The sequence below is a fragment of the Tauraco erythrolophus genome, chromosome W, assembly GCF_009769465.1.
Source record: "Tauraco erythrolophus isolate bTauEry1 chromosome W, bTauEry1.pri, whole genome shotgun sequence".
Lineage (NCBI taxonomy): Eukaryota > Metazoa > Chordata > Aves > Musophagiformes > Musophagidae > Tauraco > Tauraco erythrolophus.
In genome coordinates this window covers 662,608-681,890 of record NC_141497.1, presented here as the reverse complement: position 1 = coordinate 681,890, position 19,283 = coordinate 662,608, and positions in this window count along the sequence as shown.

Here is a 19,283-nt window from a genome sequence, read left to right as displayed (position 1 = left end):
TCCCAGACCCTCTTATCTGTTACATGGGTCCTTTATGTGCCAGCTGGTGCAGCTCAGTTTGATGCACCAAATGCATGCTCACTCACACACTCGTACCACAGGCACTCCACATTAAAGTCATACTCCACTTCAATGTACATTTATAGAATCATAGAATCATAGAATCGTTAGGGCTGGAAGGGACCTTCAAAGGTCATCTAGTCCAACCCCCCTGCAAGGAACAGGGATATCTCCAACTAGATCAGGTTGCTCAGGGCCTCATCCAACCGGGCCTTGAACGTCTCCAGGGATGGAGCATCCACCACCTCTCTGGGTAACCTGTTCCAGTGTTCTACAACTCTCATAGTAAAAAATTTTTTTCCTAATATCCAACCTGAATCTACCTCCCTCTATTTTAAAACCATTATCCCTTGTCCTATCACAACTGGCCCTCCTGAACAGCCTCTCCCCATCTTTCTTGTAGGCCCCCTTGAGGTACTGGAAGACCGCTATAAGGTCACCCCGGAGCCTCCTCTTCTCCAGGCTGAACAGCCCCAACTCCTTCAGCCTGTCCTCATAGGAAAGGTGCTCCAGCCCTCTTATCATCTTCGTGGCCCTCCTCTGGACCCTCTCCAACTGGTCCATGTCCTTCTTATGTTGGGGACTCCAGAACTGGACGCAATACTCCAAGTGAGGTCTCACGAGGGCAGAGTAGAGGGGGAGAATCACCTCCCTTGACCTGCTGGCCACGCTCCTCTTGATGCAGCCCAGGATGCGGTTGGCCTTCTGGGCCGCAAGAGCACATTGCCGGCTCATATTGAGCTTCTCGTCCACCAGTACTCCCAAGTCCTTCTCCTCAGGGCTGCTCATGATCCATTCACCACCCAGTCTGTATTTGTGCCTGGGATTGCCATGACCCAGATGTAGGACCTTGCACTTGGCCTGGTTAAACTTCATGAGGTTGGTACGGGCCCACCTCTCCAGCCTGTCGAGGTCCCTCTGGATGGCATCCCTCCCTTCCAGCGTGTCGACGGCACCACACAGCTTGGTGTCATCGGCAAACTTGCTGAGGGTGCACTCCATGCCACTGTCCACGTCACCGACAAAGATGTTGAAGAGGGCCGGGCCCAACACGGACCCCTGAGGGACGCCACTCGTGACCAGTCTCCACATGGACATCGAGCCGTTGACCACTACTCTCTGAGTACGGCCATTGAGCCAATTCCTTATCCACCGAGTGGTCCATCCATCAAACCCATGCCTCTCTAGTTTAGAGAGAAGAATGTCGTGCGGGACAGTGTCAAAAGCTTTGCACAAGTCCAGGTAGATGACATCCGTTGGTCGACCCTTGTCCACCGATGCTGTCACCCCATCGTAAAAGGCCACCAAGTTGGTCAGGCACGATCTGCCTTTGGTGAAGCCATGTTGGCTGTCACCCACCACCTCCTTGCTCTCCATGTGCCTTAGCATGGTTCCCAGGAGAATCTGCTCCATGACCTTGCCAGGCACAGAGGTGAGGCTGACCAGCCTGTAGTTGCCCGGGTCCTCCTTGTTCCCCTTTTTAAAAATGGGGGTTATGTTCCCTCTCTTCCAGTCATCGGGGACCTCGCCAGACCGCCACGACTTCTCAAATACAATGGCCAGTGGCTTGGCAACTTCATCCGCCAGTTCCTTCAGGACCCGCGGATGGATCTCATCAGGTCCCATGGACTTGTGCACCTTCAAGTTCCTCAGATGTTCCCGAACCTGCTCTTCAAGTACAGTGGGCGGTGGTTCATCCTCACAGTCCCTGCTAGTTCTTTCCACAGCTTGGGTGGTAAGACAAGAGGCTTTATCAGTGAAGACTGAGGCAAAAAATTCATTGAGTACCTCAGCCTTCTCTATGTCCCGGGTGACCAGAGCACCAGTATCCTTCCGGAGGGGGCCTACATTCTCCTTGGACTTCCTTTGTAAGATTTCACCTTTTCTGTAATAAGTGATATATTAGAATTTGCCAATCAAATAGAAACCGCCATCGTCTCAGGAACTAGCTAAGCAAGTTATAAGCTAAGCATAGAAACCCACAATATTTTTGAAGGGTAAACGAGCTTGCTAATGTGTTACCATATAAGGGACATACTGTTACTGAGCAAATGCTTTGTGCAAGGCTTGCTTAAATGCTACGGAAAAGGGGCAACAGCTATGGTCTAAACCTCTTGTTGCATAGTGTTAAGTGGGAGAAGCTTGCATACGACTAATCTTGTGTAACCACTTTTAAGTTAACTCAGCTCAAGTCCCTGCTGTAAAATACGAGCTGCCCAGGAGGAGGCTGGTGAGAAAAGATAAGATAGATAAGACTCCAGCGAGGCTGTGACTCACAACACACACATCTGTAGGGAGGAAGGGATACACAAAAACTAGCCCATGTAGGAAAGATAAGGACTAATAAAAACTAACAATTGTCTTCAGATAGTGACAGGTAACACGATCAGATGTCCACTCAAGGACAGACCAGGCTGGAACCAGTTTGGCTCTGCAAGCTCAGTAAAATCAGGAATTTTAGGGAAAAGGTGAAAAGTGCACAGTGAGGAAGACCTCCGGCCTTCATCCTGAAGACCCCTGCCCACGACCACCAGGAGGCGTGTCGAGGAGGAGCCTGAGGCGGTTCCTGAGGCGGGGACTATGGAAATTAATTCCTGGGAGAGACTGACCTTTTGGGGGGGGTTATGAGTGTGTTTGTATAAATACAAGAAAAACTGCCACGGCGGATGTGCGTCTTGGTGGAGCGGAGACTCCCGGCGCACCCAGCGCTGTTTTGCTTGCTTACCCTATAACAATTATAATTAACCTATAAAAATTTCAATAGTTTGGCGAGAAAATGATTCTCAACAGCCAATAACTGTAGAATCAATAGTTAAAATTTATTTAGGGCAAGCAAGCAAAACAGCGTGGGCCGGGGTCTTCAGGATGAAGGCCGGAGGTCTTCCTCACTGTGCACTTTTCACCTCTTCCCTAAAATTCCTGATTTTGCTGAGCTTGCAGAGCCAAACTGGTTCCAGCCTGGTCTGTCCTTGAGTGGACATCTGGTCGCCTTACCTGTCACTATCTGAAGACAAATGTTAGTTTTTTATTAGTCCTTATCTTTCCTACATGGCCTAGTTTTTGTGTATCCCTTCCTCCCTACAGATGTGTGGGTTGTGAGTCACAGCCTCGCTGGAGTCTTATCTTTTCTCACCAGCCTCCTCCTGGGCAGCTCGTATTTTACAGCAGGGACTAGCACTTTACAACTTCTAACATTTTACAGCAATAATCCATACAACAGTTAATGTAACAGTTAGTATTTAAACGATAATTGGTTAGTATTTAATATTTAAACAATAACTAATATATATATACCCTCCTAAACATGCGCCAAACCCATATGTACAGCAGTGTTAGTACCAATATTAAAGTAGCTGTAGCTATTAACAGTATTATAGCGGGATATTTTAAATGACTGAAAAATCCTGAAGCGTAAGGTGACCACCTAAAGAGTGTTTCCCAGCATTTATGCTCTCCTTCCTTTTCTACTTTTCACCATTTCCTTTTATTTCGTTTTGCATCATGATGCATTTCGCAGGTTTACGTTTTTGCATTTCACAGAGATCTTAAACTAAGATAATCACTTATCTTGAATAGGCACACCCTACTCCTCGCCACCTATTTGTACATCAATTGTCCCATATTAACACGAATCAAATGAATACTTTTTACAAACAGATGTCTACTTTGGCATTGACTGGCTGGAGTAGGTAAGTAGCTGCTTTTTTATTACTTTTATGAATATCCCTACAGGTTGAAAGTATATTTAATGCGTGCATCGGATTTGCAAATTAATGAATAAATCTGTAGGCACACTTGGAAGGCAGTGGTATGCTACTCAGAATAAGGCCTAAATGTCTGTACAACACATAGGAGATGGGTAGAACCATCTTTTTTTTTTTTTTTTCATGTTAGTTACATGTCAGATGTAAAGGAAAGATACATTGTAAATAAATATTTATTGGGCCACAGTCCCCAAACTTACAGAAATAAGACACCACCTCTTTTTCACAGAAACTGTTGGTATACGTAGAGTTTGTTTCTGTTACAACAGTTATTACTCAGCAGCCAGGATGTGGGGAAGGGAGAGAAGTAAAAATGGGAAGTGAGTTTGTCAGATCCCTTTTTCCAAAACCTATGAACTGTTCCTTCTCAGCAGTTCTTACTGCTGCTTCCCATCATAGAGAGAAGCCCATTTTACAGATTTTACTAATCCTGCCGTGGGAGGGAGCTTACAAGACTCCTAGACTTTGCAGCAATTCTGAATCACCAAACCACCAGCATGTTTCCACCACCACCAGAGCCTGAGCTTTATGCTCACATCACAGATAGCTTATCTAGGTCTAATGCTATAGAGTTTTGCCATGGTGTTTTTGTCTTTTAGGATGGAGGGATGTAATTAATCTAACTATAAAATAGCCTCTGTAAACAATCTACATGATACACCTGAAGTTTAACTGTTACAAACATCACTTTGCTGATACAAACTGCACTATAGCAGACTATTCCAAAGGTTTTACCAAGTAGCTATAGCAGCATTGCCACATAACCTGCTTTGTTCACAGAAATGCTGCATGTTTCCGTCCACTTTTCCAGCCTTCAGAATTGTAGACCTGACTCATTCCCACTGAGATGCCTTCCTGCCCTTTTCACCTTTGCTCTGAGAATCTCAGTTCTGTTACTTTCTCTAAACTTTATGCAAACCTTCGCCACTGTCATGCTGACTGTCTAGACTTTCCTCAACTCAGTAAAAAACAGCACATCTCCCTCAAAACCTTGCCACAACAGGAAGGGCTGGTGGATAAAAACGGGCAGAGATTCTTATCTGTGCTGTTACAGCTGCTGCCCGTCTGTATTAGTGCTGGGGTTCACTCTCTCCTCATTAATCAACCAAAACTCTGGTAAAACAAAAATTACATTCAAGATCAGCCCCTGTATCTGCTGCCTTCTCCATTTGTTCCTACTATATGTGTGCTGTCTGTTATGGCATCCAATTATTATTACCCAGCTGGCTTGAATTGATTATTACCCAGCTGGCTTGAATTGAATGTTATTAACTAATTAACTAAGGTTGAGACCCTGCCTACAAAAGGCGGGCCATTTCCTCCTGGCTGTGAAAGATGCAATGACATCCTTAGAGCTGCAGCCCAGGCTGGTGAGCAACAGTCTGTGGGATATGTTTGTTGGAGACTTGTGCTGCAGTCTATCACCTATATTATCTTCTTTTCACTTTCTCCTCATCACAGAAGGCAGCAAACTTGACTTCTCTGAGACATCTCATTGTACCCCTGTCGTGGGTTAGGCTGCTCCGGCAACCAAACCCTACACAGTTGCTCATTCACCCTCCCCCAGCCCCAGGGATGAGGGAGAGAATTAAAGGAGAAACCAGAAACCAGTGGGTTGAGATAAGAACAATTTAATACAGATGATTTAATACACAGTGTAGATGCTCACCACCCCCTCTTATCTGAAGTCTGTCTCGTCCCGAAGCTGCAATCCCAGATGAACGTGAGGCCCTGAAATAGAGAGGGGGAGAGAGAGAGAGATAGTACTCTGAGAGTGGGAGTACTGGCAGAGAGAGGAGAAAAAAAAAGGCAAAAGAGCAGAAGTGGCGAAAGAGCAAAAGTACAAAAAAGCCCTTCTTTCTGGCTGTCCCTCACTTTTATACTGGGCATGACGCTGCATGATATGGAATACTAATTGGCCAGTTTGGCCCTCAATCTTAAATCCAAGTACAAATTGTAAGGAGAGTCGTGGACCACTTGTCCCGACTATGCTTCCCCCCTTATCCCGCCGTGCTTCTGCACTCCGGCCAGAACACGGCACACTGAAAAGTCCTTGGAGTCTCACATCCAACCACAAACATCAGCTTGCTATCAACATTCTTCTCAGAGCGAGCCTCTGAGTAAAACCAAAACACGGAGCTCTTCTAGCTGCTAAAAAGAAGAGCTAACTCTGTCCCAGCTAAAACCAGGACAACCCCACATTGCTTATGTAAGGCCAAGCACATTCATGGTCTTTCAAACGTAATTCACTGTTTGCATCATTCTTTTATCTTAAACTTCTCTAATTTGCATCACACTCCCTCTGTATATTACTGTTTCAATGTCACAGGAATAAGAAAAAATTGAAGAATCATGCAATTCATACAAAGCACTTATATTAACTATAATTTTTCTTCCTCAGTACTTTATTTTAATCCCCTTAAATTTCAGCAGAAATGTAACTGAGCTCTTAGTGATGTGCGGAAACAGACTCCACAACTCAGAAAGTTGTAAAGTAGGTATGTTTATTGCAGCGCTGGGTGCACGGGGGATCGCTCCACCACAAACGTGCACACCCGCCGTAGCAGTTTTTCTTGTATTTATACAGACATACTCATAACCCCCTCCCCAAAAGGGCAGTCTCTCCCTGGAGATCATTTCCATAGCCCCCGCCTCAGGATCCACCTCAGGCTCCTCCTTGACACGCCTCCTGGTGGTCGTGGGCAGGGGTCTTTGGGATGAAGGCCGTAGGTCTTCCTCGCTGTGTGTTTTCACTTCTTCCCTAAAACTCTAAAACTCTTGTTTTGGCTGGGCCTGTAGAGCCAAATCGTTTCCCTGGCCTTGAGTGGATGCCTGGTTGTCTCCTACTTGTTATTGCTTGAAGACAAATGTTAGTTCTCGTTAGTCCTTATCTCTCCTCTTTGTCTGTTTTTCTCCCTATGGGTCATGAGTTACAACCTTGCCATCATTTATTTTGTCTCTCTTACAGGCCTTCTTTTCGGGTAGTTAGTGTTTCAAAGCAGGGATTAGTATTTGGTAACTTCTAGCAATTCACAGAGCTATGTATTTCCTAGAGTCTTATGCCGTCTTATGCCTATTCTTATACCTATCCATAGAAATAATAGCTAATATAGTCTTATGTAGTCTTATGCCTACTCCTATACCTATCCCCGTATCATTAGCATACAAAATAATCAATGCATGCTCAAACTGCCATGCATGCTAACTGCACATTTTAAACAACAAAACAGATGTTTTATGAATCGACTTCATATGAAGCATCATAAAGTGATGGCCTCCTCCCCTCCTTCCCCACTTGCTGGAGTGGATAGAGCCCTGCAAAAACAATTTGACAAAGAAGCCATTGCACTCTGCTCTTGGTTTCTAATGACATGTTAAAAAAAAAAAAGGGAAAAAAAAAAGTCTTGAATAGGCATTAAAAAAAATAGAAATCACATAGCCTAGCCCTTTCTTGCAGGAGCAGGTATGTCATTCCCATAATAGTTTCATGAAGGCTTCCACTGATGGAAGGTCTCAGCCTAAGTGATCCATTGCAGTGCCTACTGGCTGAAGGCTTCTCTTAATATCTGAAACAAGGTCATTACTTCTTGTCCTGTCTACTGCCACTGTCTGAACAAATTATTTACACCCTCTCTGCAACAGCCTTTTCTGTGTCCCATCATTTCCCCCCGGCTTGTTCTGTCACTCATCTTTAAATTAAACTGCACTCAGTAGGAAGTCTTGTAGCTAGATTTCCCAGTCTGACTCAGGCACATTGCAGCTGCTGCATAGAGCTCTGCTCTCATCTTTGTACGGGTTCTCTCAGGGAAGTTTCCAATGTTGCTTTAATTCCTTTAAAAAATACCTGTCTCCTACCCTAGGTGATGACTGAAATCCTCTGGTTTGACAGGAAGTTTTGCTGCCTGGTATCTGATCCCTTTGTTTTAGCAGGAAAATCAGCTCAGTTTCTTCTGAAAACAGCCTGCCAATCCTGACACATTACTATATTTTGACTTGAGGAGTTAAACACACTTTATAGGAATTTTCTATTTCTGAAATGCAGCTATTATCAATTGTCCTGGTTTTAGCTCGGGACAGGGTTAGCTCTTCTTTTTAGCAGCTGAAAGAGCTCTGTGTTTTGGTTTTACTCAGAGGCTCTCTCTGAGAAGAATGTTGATAGCAAGTTGATGTTTGTGGTTGGACGTGAGACTCCAAGGACTTTTCAGTGTGCCAGAGTGCAGAAGCACAGCGGGATAAAGGGGGAGCATAGCCGGGACAAGGGGGACACGATTCCCTTTGTGATTTGTGGTGGAACTTAAGATTGAGGGCCAAACTGGCCAATTAGTATTCCATATCATGCAGCGTCATGCCCAGTATAAAAGTGAGGGACAGCCAGAAAGAAGGGCTTTTGCGCTTTGGTCATGTAGCAACTGATGCTACATGGAGCAAGTGGATTGCACTGATCACACAAAGAGCTCGGATAGGAAACCTCAATTGCCCAGGAATTTTGGAAGTGATTACTAACTGGATTGAAGGTAAAGAATTTGGAATGTCACCACAGGAGGAGGAGGTGACACGTGCTGAGGAGGCTCCACCTTATAATGAACTATCAGACAATGAGAAGAAATACGCTCTGTTTACTGATGGATCCTGTCGCCTTGTAGGAAAACATCGAAAATGGAAAGCTGCTGTATGGAGTCCTACTCGACGGGTAGCAGAAGCTACCGAAGGAGAAGGCGAATCAAGCCAGTTCGCAGAGGTAAAAGCCATCCAACTGGCTTTAGACATCGCTGAACGAGAAAAGTGGCCACTGCTCTATCTCTATACCGACTCTTGGATGGTAGCAAATGCCCTGTGGGGATGGCTACGGCAATGGAAGCAGAGCAACTGGCAACGCAGAGGTAAACCCATCTGGGTTGCCCCATTGTGGAAAGACATTGCTGCTCGAGTGGAGAAGCTGGTTGTAAAAGTACGTCATGCAGATGCCCATGTACCCAAGAGTCGGGCCACGGAAGAACATGAAAACAATCAACAGGTGGATCAGGCCGCTAAGTCTGAAGTGGCTCAGGTGGATCTGGACTGGCAACATAAAGGTGAAAAATTTCTAGCTCATTTGGCCCATGATGCCTCAGGCCATCAAGGAAGGGACGCCACATACAAATGGGCTCGCGATCGAGGGGTGGACCTAACTATGGACACTATTGCAGAGGTGATCCATAAATGTGAAACATGCGCTGCGATCAAGCAAGCCAAGCGGTTAAAACCTCTTTGGTATGGAGGGCGTTGGTTGAAATATCAGTATGGAGAGGCTTGGCAAATTGATTATGTCACACTTCCACAAACTCGCAGTGGCAAGCGTTACGTGCTCACAATGGTGGAAGCAGCCACTGGATGGCTGGAAACCTATGCTGTGCCCCATGCCACTGCCCAGAACACTATCTTGGGCCTTGAAAAGCAAGTCTTGTGGCGGCATGGCACCCCAGAAAGAATTGAGTCAGACAACGGGACTCATTTCCGTAACAATCTTATAGACACTTGGGCCAAAGAGCATGGCATCGAGTGGGTGTATCACATCCCCTATCATGCACCAGCTTCTGGGAAGATTGAACAATATAATGGATTGCTAAAAACCACACTGAAAGCAATGGGTGGTGGAACCTTCAAACATTGGGATACGCATTTAGCAAAAGCCACCTGGTTAGTCAACACTAGAGGATCTGCCAATCGAGCTGGTCCTGCGCAATCAGAACTTCTATGTACTGTAGAAGGAGATAAAGTCCCTGTAGTGCACATGAGGAATATACTGGGGAAGACAGTTTGGATTATTCCTGCCTCGGGTAAAGGTAAACCCATTCGTGGGATTGCTTTTGCTCAAGGACCTGGGTGCACTTGGTGGGTGATGCAGAAGGACGGGGAAGTCCGATGTGTACCTCAAGGGGATTTGATGTTGGGTGAAAATAGACGATAAAATGAATTGAATAGTGTGATATTAATTGCTGAATAACCCTGTCCCTGCATACCATCATCGCTATGGTTGTCACATTGTACTAATGCCATTATATTAAGAATCATCCAGGTTAATGAAGAATGAACTTCGGCAGAATCCGAACTGATTCCAAACACACAGCAACTTCTTCGAGATCAACATCTTCAACCTGCAGACGGCGGCTGGATACACCAACTACGAGCTCCAGACACCACATGCAACAAAGACTACATGTCATTCGTTCTACCGACTGAGTGAATTCCACGTCATCTTTCCTGCCCTGAGAGAGTGCTACAACAGATGAAGACACATTTTGGAGGGATGACCCATGGCTAAGGGAATAGTATATATGTAAGGTTTGAGCATGACATGCATGGTATGGAATAAGGGGTGGATACTGTCCTGGTTTTAGCTGGGACCGGGTTAGCTCTTCTTTTTAGCAGCTAGAAGAGCTCCGTGTTTTGGTTTTACTCAGAGGCTCACTCTGAGAAGAATGCTGATAGCAAGTTGATGTTTGAGACTCCAAGGACTTTTCAGTGTGCCGGAGTGCAGAAACACGGCGGGATAAGGGGGGAGCATAGCTGGGACAAGGGGGACACGATTTCCCTTGTGATTTGTGGTGGAACTTAAGATTGAGGGCCGAACTGGCCAATTAGTATTCCATATCATGCAGCGTCATGCCCAGTATAAAAGTGAGGGTCAGCCGGACAGAAGGGCTTTTGCTCTTTTGCGCTTGCTGCGCTTTTGCTCTATTGTTTTTCCATCTTTTTCCCTCTCTCTCCCAGTACTCCCACTCTCGGAGTACTCTCTCTCTCTCTGCCCCTCTCTATTTCGGGGCCTCGCGTTCGTCCGGGATTGCAGCTTCGGGACGAGACGGTCTTCACATACGAGGGGGTGGTGAGCATCTACACTGTGTATTAAATCATCTGTATTAAATTGTTCTTATCTCAACCCACAGGTTTCCCGTTTATCCTTTAATTCTGTCGTGGTTTTAGGCTGATCCAGCAACTAAAACTCACACAGTTTCTCCTTCTCCAGTAAAGTAGAGAGGAGAGGAAAAAAAAAAACCAAAGGGACTGAGGGTTGAGACAAGAACAGAGGGAGCACCCACCAACCATGGTCCTGGGCAAAACAGACAGGGCTTTCTCAAAGCAAAACAGTTTATTAATGATTACTTAGAAGGACAAAGGGAAACAAAACCAATTACTTGAGAGGACAGAAAGAAACAAAACCAGATCTTAAAACCGACACCTTCCCCCTTCTCTTTCCCGGCTCTACCTCCTCCCCCCAGCAGCACAGGGGGCAGGGACTGGGGGAGTGCAGGTCAGTTCATTCCGTGCTGTTACTGCTGCTTCTTTCTTAAAGGAGGAGGAGTCCTTACACCCTTTTCCCCTGCTCCAATGGATCCCCTACCCACGAGGAAAAATCCACAAACTTCTCCAGCGTGAGTCCAGCCCACTGCAAACAATCCTTCCCCACAGATTGCTCCGGTGTGGGCTTTACCACAGTCTCGGATACTTAGGGAGTTGTAGCCACTCGCTCCGGCGTGGGTCGTCACGCAGACTCCAGATGCCTCTCTGCCTTGTCGTGCATCCCAACACGACCATCCTCAGGCTCAGGCATCTTCTCCCCACGGGCTGCGAGTGGGTCTCTGCTCCACCGAGGCCGTCCTGGTTGCAGGGGGCCGCCTGCTATCTCACCATCAGCCGCAGGGGAAACTCGGCTCCGGCACACCTCCTCCCGCTCCATCCTCACTGACCTGCTGTCGATGCGGCTGTTTCTCTCAGATCTCAGTCCTCTCCAGGTTAACTCAGCCCAGTGGGCACCCCGGGAGTGGGGTGCCCCCGAGTTCCCCAGCTGGCTCCGCCACCGCCATTCTCCATGGGCGGTGCCGGCCTGATGCAGGCAGCTGCCCGGCCGGGAGCCAGGGAGCGGGGGCAGTGCCCTCCTCCCTTCTCTGCTCGATCCTGGGCAAAGCACCTTTTCCGGTTCCTTTGTCCCGACTTAAATAGGGCAATTCGCAGAGGCGCCCTATTGGCTCAACCCCGAGGGGGATGGCAGTCTGATCCGGTGGCCAGAACTAAGCCTAACCCGGATCCAAAACCGGGGAGGTTGCAGGGAGCAAAATCCCTCTCCTGCCACCAGAACCACCCCCCCCTCCACATCAAACCATGACAAATTCTCTCCCTCATTCCTGGGGGTGGGGGAGGGGGAGTGACGGGCTGTGTGTGTTTGTGGGGGGGTTCAGCCTAACCCACAACACCAAGACAAGCTGAGAGCACCTGCAAAGCAGCAGAAAGGAATTGTAGGCACTCCAGCCAGGAAGTCAGACTCGTGTGGGGCCCAACTTAAACACCTCTATGCAAACACACGTAGCATGGGGAATAAACAAGAGGAGTTACAAGTGTGTACACACCTGCAGGGCTATGATCTTACAGGCATTGTGGAGATGTGGTTTGGATGGCCTCTATGACTGGAGTGTCAGAATGGAAGGATACAGGCTCTTTACGAAGGACAGGCAGGGGAGATGAGGAGGAGGGGTTGCCCTCTATGGCAAAGACCAGCTGGAGTGCATGGAGCTGCACCTGGGGACTGATGAGGAGTCAAGTGAGAGCTTATGGGTCAGGATTAAAGGAAGGGCAGGGACAGGTGACATTGCAGTGGGGGTCTGCAACAGGCCAGCTCATCAGGAAGACCAAACAGATGAGGCCCTCTACAGACAGACAGGAGCAGCCTCACATTCACCAACCCTGGTCCTCATGGGGGACTTGAACCACCCCAATATCTGTTGGAGGGACAACACAGCAGGGCATAGGCAATCCAGGAGATTCCTGGAATGCAATGATGATAACTTCCTTCTCTAAGTGGTAGAGGAACCAACAAGAGAGGTGCTTTGCTGGACCTTGTTCTCACTACCAAGGAGGGGCTGGTGGGGAATGTGAAGCTCAAGGGCAGCCCTGCTGTAGTGACCATGAAATGGTGGAGTTCAAGATTCTTAGGGTGGCGAGGACAGCGCACAGCAAGCTTGCTACCCTGGATTTCAGTTAAGCAGACTTAGGCCTCTTCAGAGATCTGCTTGGCAGAGTAACATGGGATAAAGCTCTGGAGGGAAGAGGGGCCCAAGAAAGCTACTTAATATTCAAGGATCCCCTCCTCCAAGCTCAGGAGCAGTACATCCCAACAAAGAGAAAGTCAGGCAGGAAAACCAGGAGGCGTGAGCCCTCTCTAGAAGGAAACAGGAGACCTGGTTATCCGAGATATGGAGAAGGCTGAGGTTCTCAATGACTGTTTTGCCTCAGACTTCAATGGCAAGTGCTCTGGCTGAACTACCCAAGTCCCAGAAGGCAAAGGCAGGGACTGGGAGAATGAAGAACCGCCCACTGTAGGAGAAGATCAGGTTTGAGACCATCTGAGGAACCTGAAGGTGCACAAGTCCATGGGACCTGAGGAGATGCATCCACGGGTCCTGAAGGAACCGGCAGATGAAGTTGCTAAGCCACTATCCATCATATTTGAGAAGCTGTGGCAGTCTGGTGAAGTTCCCACTGACTGGAAAAGGGGAAACATAGCCCCCATCTTTAAAAAGGGAAAAAAGGAAGACCCAGGGAATTACAGGCCAGTCAGTCTCACCTCTGTGCCCAGCAAGATCATGGAGCAGATCCTCCTGGCGACTATGCTAAGGCACATGGAAAATAAGGAGGTGATTGGTGACAGCCAACATGGCTTCACTAAGGGCAAATTGTGCCTGACTAATTTGGCGGCCTTCTACAACAGGGTGACAGTGTTGGTGGATAAGGGAAAAGCAACTGAAATCATCTAACTGGACTTGTGCAAAGCATTTAACACTGCCCCACACGACATCCTTGTCTCTAAATTGGAAAGACATGGATTTGACGGACAAACCACTCAGTGGATAAGGAATTGGCTGGATGGTTGCACTCCAAGAGTTGCGATCAACAGCACAATGTCTAAGCAGAAACCAGTGACGACTGGTGTTCCTCAGGGGTCAGTAATGGGGCCAGTGCTATTTAGCATCTTTGTTGGCGACATGAACAGTGGGATCGAGTGCACCCTCAGCAAGTTTGCTGATGATGTAGAGCCGTGTGGTGTTGTGGACACGCTGGAGGGAAGGGATGCCATCCAGAGGGACCTTGAGAGGCTGGAGAGGTGGGCCTGTGAGAACCTCATGAAGTTCAACAAGGCCAAGTGCAAGGTCCTGCACGTGGGTTGGGGCAATCCCAAGCACAAGTACAGGCTGGGCAGAGACTGAGATTGAGAGCAGCCCTGAGGAAAAGGACTTGGGAGTGCTGCTGGATGAGAAGCTCAACATGAGCCGGCAATGTGCACTGGCAGGCCAGAAAGCCAACTGTGTCCTTGCCTGCATGCAAAGCAGCATGGGCAGCAGGTCGAGGGAGGTGATTCTGCCCCTCTGCTCTCATGAGACCCCACCTGGAATACTGTGTTCAGCTCTGGAGTCCCCAGCACAAGAAGGACATGGAGCTGCTGGAACGAGTCCAGAGGAGGCCACAAAGATGATCCGAGGGCTGGAGCACCTCTGCTATGAAGACAGGCTGAGAGAGTTGGGGCTGTTCAGCCTGGAGAAGAGAAGGCTCCAGGGTCATCTTATAGCAGCCTTCCAGTACCTAAAGGGGGCCTACAGGAAAGCTGGAGAGGGGCTTTTTACAAGGGCATATAGTGAGAGGACAAGGGGCAATGGCTTTAAACTGAAAGAGGGAAGATTTAGATTAGATATAAGGAAGAAATTTTTCACTCTGAGGATGGTGAGGTACTGACACAGGTTGCCCAGAGAAGTTGTGGCTGCCCCATCCCTGGAAGTGTTCAAGGCCAGGTTGGATGAGGCTTTGAGCAACCTGGTGTAGTGGAGGATTTCTCTGCCCATGGCAGGGGGGTTGAAACTAGATAATCTTTAAGGTTCCTTCCAACCCAAACCTTTCTATTATGCTATGATTCTCCTTCTGGTACATCTGTTGAACAAAGTTTCCCCTCCATTTTCACCCCCACATGCAAATCCGCAAATGTGTGGAACGCTCTAGAGCAAAAGTGCTACAACACAAACCATCAGAATCACACAATGTTAGGGATTGGAAGGGACCTCAAAGGATCATCTAGTCCAATCCCCCTGCCGGAGCAGGGCCACCTAGATCAGATCACACAAGAACGCGTCCAGACGGGTTTTGAACATCTCCAGAGAAGGGGACTCCACAACCTCTCTGAACAGCCTTTTCCAGTGTTCTGTTACCCTTACTGGGAAGAAGTTCTTCCTCATGTTTAAGCGACACCTCTTATGTTCCAGCTTATATCCATTTCCCCTTGTCCTATCATTGGATGCCAGTGAGAAGAGCCTGGCTCCATCCTCTTGACAGTCACCCTTTACATATTTACATTAATGAGGTCCCCCCTCAGTCTCCTCTTCTCCAAGCTCAAGAAACCCAGCTCCTGTTGCTCACCAGCCTGGGCTGCAGCTCCAAAGATGCCATTGCATCTTCCACAGCCAGGAGGAGAAGCCTGCCTTTTGTAAACAGCATCTGTACCTTAGTTAATTAACTATATTGAATTCAAGCCAGCTCAGTAAAAATAATTGGATGCCATAATTCCCCCTTTTTGTTTTACAGTTTTTTGTTTTCAAAGGTGTTTTCAAGAGGGCTTTGCAGTGAGCAGAGACCCAGTCCACTCATTCCAACTCCAGCACACTTCCCTCCCACAAATATCACATTGGGGCTTGCGGCTTCACCTTGTTCACCAAAGGGCTCTCGCTCTGGAGTCCTCAGATATATGACACCAGGGTCACCAGTTATTGCTCACCAGCCTGAGCTGCAGCTCTAATGATACCATTGCATTTTCCACAGCCAGAAGAAAATGGCCTGCCTTTTGTAGGCAGGGTCTGTACCTTAGTTAATTAATTATATTCAATTCAAGTCAGCTGGGTGTCCCAGTTTTAGCTGGGACAGAGTTTTTTTTAACAGCCAGAAGAGCTCCCTGTTTTGGTTTCACTCAGAGGCTCACTCTGAGAAGAATGTTGATAGCAAGCTGATGTTTGTGGTTGGAAGTGAAACTCCAAGGACTTTTCAGTGTGCGGAGTACAGAAACACGGCAGGATAAGGGGGGAGCATAGCTGGGACAAGGGGGACACGATTCCCCTTGTCATTTGTGTGGAACTTAAGACTGAGGGCCAAACTGGCCAATTAGTATTCCATATCATGCAGCGTCATGCCCAGTATAAAAGCGAGGGTCAGCCGGGAAGAGGGGCTTTTGCGCTTTGGCTCTTTTTGCACTTTTGCTCTTTTGCGCTTGCTGCGCTGTTGCTCTGCTGTTTTTTTTTCTTTCTCTCTCTCTTTCTCTCCCTCTCTGCCCCTCTCTATTTCGGGGCCTCGCGTTCGTCCGGGATTTGCAGTTTTCGGGACGAGACGGGCTTCGCATACGAGGGGTGGTGAGCACCTACATTGTATTAAATCATCTGTATTAAATCACTCTTATCTCAACCCACGGGTTTCACGTTTATCCTTTCTCTCCCTCATTCCTGGGGGTGGGGGAGGGGGAGTGACCGGCTGTGTGTGGGGCGGTTCAACATAACCCACGACACTGGGTAATAATAATTGGATGCCATAAGCTCCCTCAGCCTTTCCCCATAAGGGAGATGCTCCACTCCCTTAATCATCTTTGTGGCCCTGCGCTGGACTCTCTCAAGCAGTTCCTTGTCCTTCTTGAACTGAGGGGCCCAGAACTGGACACAATATTCCAGATGTGGTCTCACCAGGGCAGAGTAAAGGGGGAGGAGAACCTCTCTCGACCTACTAAACACACCCCTTCTTATACACCCCAGGATGCCATTGGCCTTCTTGGCCACAAGGGCACATTGCTGGCTCATGGTCATCCTGCTGTCCACCAGGACCCCCAGGTCCCTTTCCTCTGTGCTGCTCCCCAACAGTTCAGTCCCCAACTTGTACTGGTACATGGGGTTGTTCTTACCCAAATGCAAGACTCTATGCTTGCCCTTGTTGTATTTCATTAAATTTCTCCCTGCTCAACTCTCCAGCCTGTCCAGGTCTCTCTGAATGGCAGCACAGCCTTCAGGTGTGTCAGCCACTCCTCCCAGTTTAGTGTCATCAGCAAACTTGCTGACCATGCACTCTATTTCCTCATCCAAATCATCGATGAATATGTTGAACAATACAGGTCCCAGTACTGACCCTTGAGGGACTCCACTAGATACAGGCCTCCAACTGGACTCTGTCCCATTGACCACTACTCTCTGGCTTCTATCCTTCAGCCAGTTCACAATCCACCTCACTACCTGATCATCCAGACCACACTTCCTCAGTTTAGCTGTGGGAGACTGTGTCAAATGCTTTACTGAAGTCAACATAGACCACATCTGTGGAGAAATCTTCTGGCTGCTGCAGCATCCTGTGAAAGTTCTTTCCCTGTGCAGGCTAACTAAGAAACACCTGTGGCTCATTACACTGGGAAAGTTGCCTTGAAACAGGTGCTGTAGCATTCGGCCAATCACTCTGGGAGATGGATGGTCAAGTGACCAATAGCCTTGACCCATCTAGTAAACCACGTGACTTCAGACTAATTAAGGTGGGGTGTTTACTCCTAAGAGTGAGGTGTTTCCTCCTGAGCTTTCGAGGAGTGTGGGTTTTCTATAGAGTAGAGCCTGATGCTTTCCCCTTCCATTGGAACATTGGTCTGCTTGGACCTGCCTGAAGCCTTCCTGTTGCGGCAACTGGTGATCCTGACATGATCTAGCCACAACTAAGGTCAGAAGGTATGTGTTTCCATACATGGGGCACCAAGGGGTGAACTCTAGATCAGAAAGATGGGACAAAGCTCTGCAAAAGAGAACATGATGTTTTCCTTCTTTAAATCTGTAATGACAGTTGCAGGTGCTAAAATAAGTGATGAAGCTCTCTGTGAGCCGCTAAATTGGGTGGTGGAACTTGAATGCCTGGCCAATCTTAACACCCCCTTTAGCTCAGAAGCATGGAAGCAGTTAGGGGTTAAGTTAATTTATGAAACAGTGCTTGGATGAAAGAACCTGACTGGCCTATTATGTATTTGGGGGATTGTATATGATGTAATGCAGAGAGGGACAATAGAAAGAAAGGAAAAGGAATCACCAGATTCTGATGAATCTGCAAGTGAAGTTTCTGAAGGGGATGATGAGTTATCTGAAGAGGGACTGACCCCGGACAGCATGGGTAGTGCACCAGTTGTGCCCCTGCTGTCCTCAGATACTGAGAAAGTCATGGGGACTGCACGGAGGCTTTACCCCTCCCTGTGAGATTATGTTCCACCCAAGTATCCTCCTCCCCACGATTTTACGATGCCGGCATACTCTTCCAGACAAGACAAAGTGTTGAAGTGTCCCCCACCTTTTGCCCCAACAGCTCCCCCTTTCTTTTCTGCATCACAGCCGGTTACTTCAGCCAATACAGCAGAACCTGTTCTTCCTACTGCTCTGCCCTTTGCCCCTCAACCAGGCCAGGCACCACAAGGACCGTTCCCGGGCATGGCACCCTGGTCTTCCGCAACTTCATGTCCTGCACCATCACCCATAGTGCCCGGCTGTCTACCACGGGCACAGATGGAGCAACCCCGAACAATGCATTTCATAATACACCAGGTTATGGCAGTATAGCAAGGAATGTCACAACAACTAACAGCATTAATGGAGATGTTGCGGCAGGTTACTGCTGCTGGATCCGTGCGGGGACAACCTGGGCTGGCCATGCCAACTGGCCCAGCAACGGCCCTGGAAGTGACGCCCAGCATGCCACTGACAGCTCCAGCAGTGGCACCTTCACAGATAGTGGTGCCGCCACAAGCTTCAGCAACCTGAACTGCATCTCCGTGGGTTGCTCCACAACTGACCACAGCCTCCGCCTCCACACCACCCATTGGCCCAGCGTCTGCACCCTGCCAGAAACCACTGGACACACCCCTGCCTGATGGTGTTTTGATGAACACACTGCAGGAAGCCGTGGCGACGGTCAGATGACAGCAACCAGTAACATGGCCGGCCCACAACCGTCCCTGGATGCTTCCCGAATGTAAGGTGACCGTGTGTCCAAAAAATTCAAAACGGTTTTGGGAAGAAGTCAAGAGGTGGGCTCTGGAGGCTGGGGATTGGGACCTAATAGAAAAAGTCGGTTGCCTGAAAAGGGACCTGAGCAGGTTGTTCAGGGAAGTAATGAACCAACAGAGGATCTTATCCAAGCCTTTCCGGTACAGAAAGCGCTTCCCAACTCAGGCCAAATTGATAAACACGAAACTATTGCCTGGAAAGTAGTCCAAGATCCGCAAACCAAAGTAGCGCAATATGGACTAGACTCTCCTCAGGTCATGCAGATTATCAGCATATTAAATAGTGACCTACTTTCCCCATTTGATATTAAACATCTAGGTCAGGTATTATTTCAACCTGTGCAATATACTGTCTTTGAGGCCAATTGGAGAAGAATGGCTGAGAG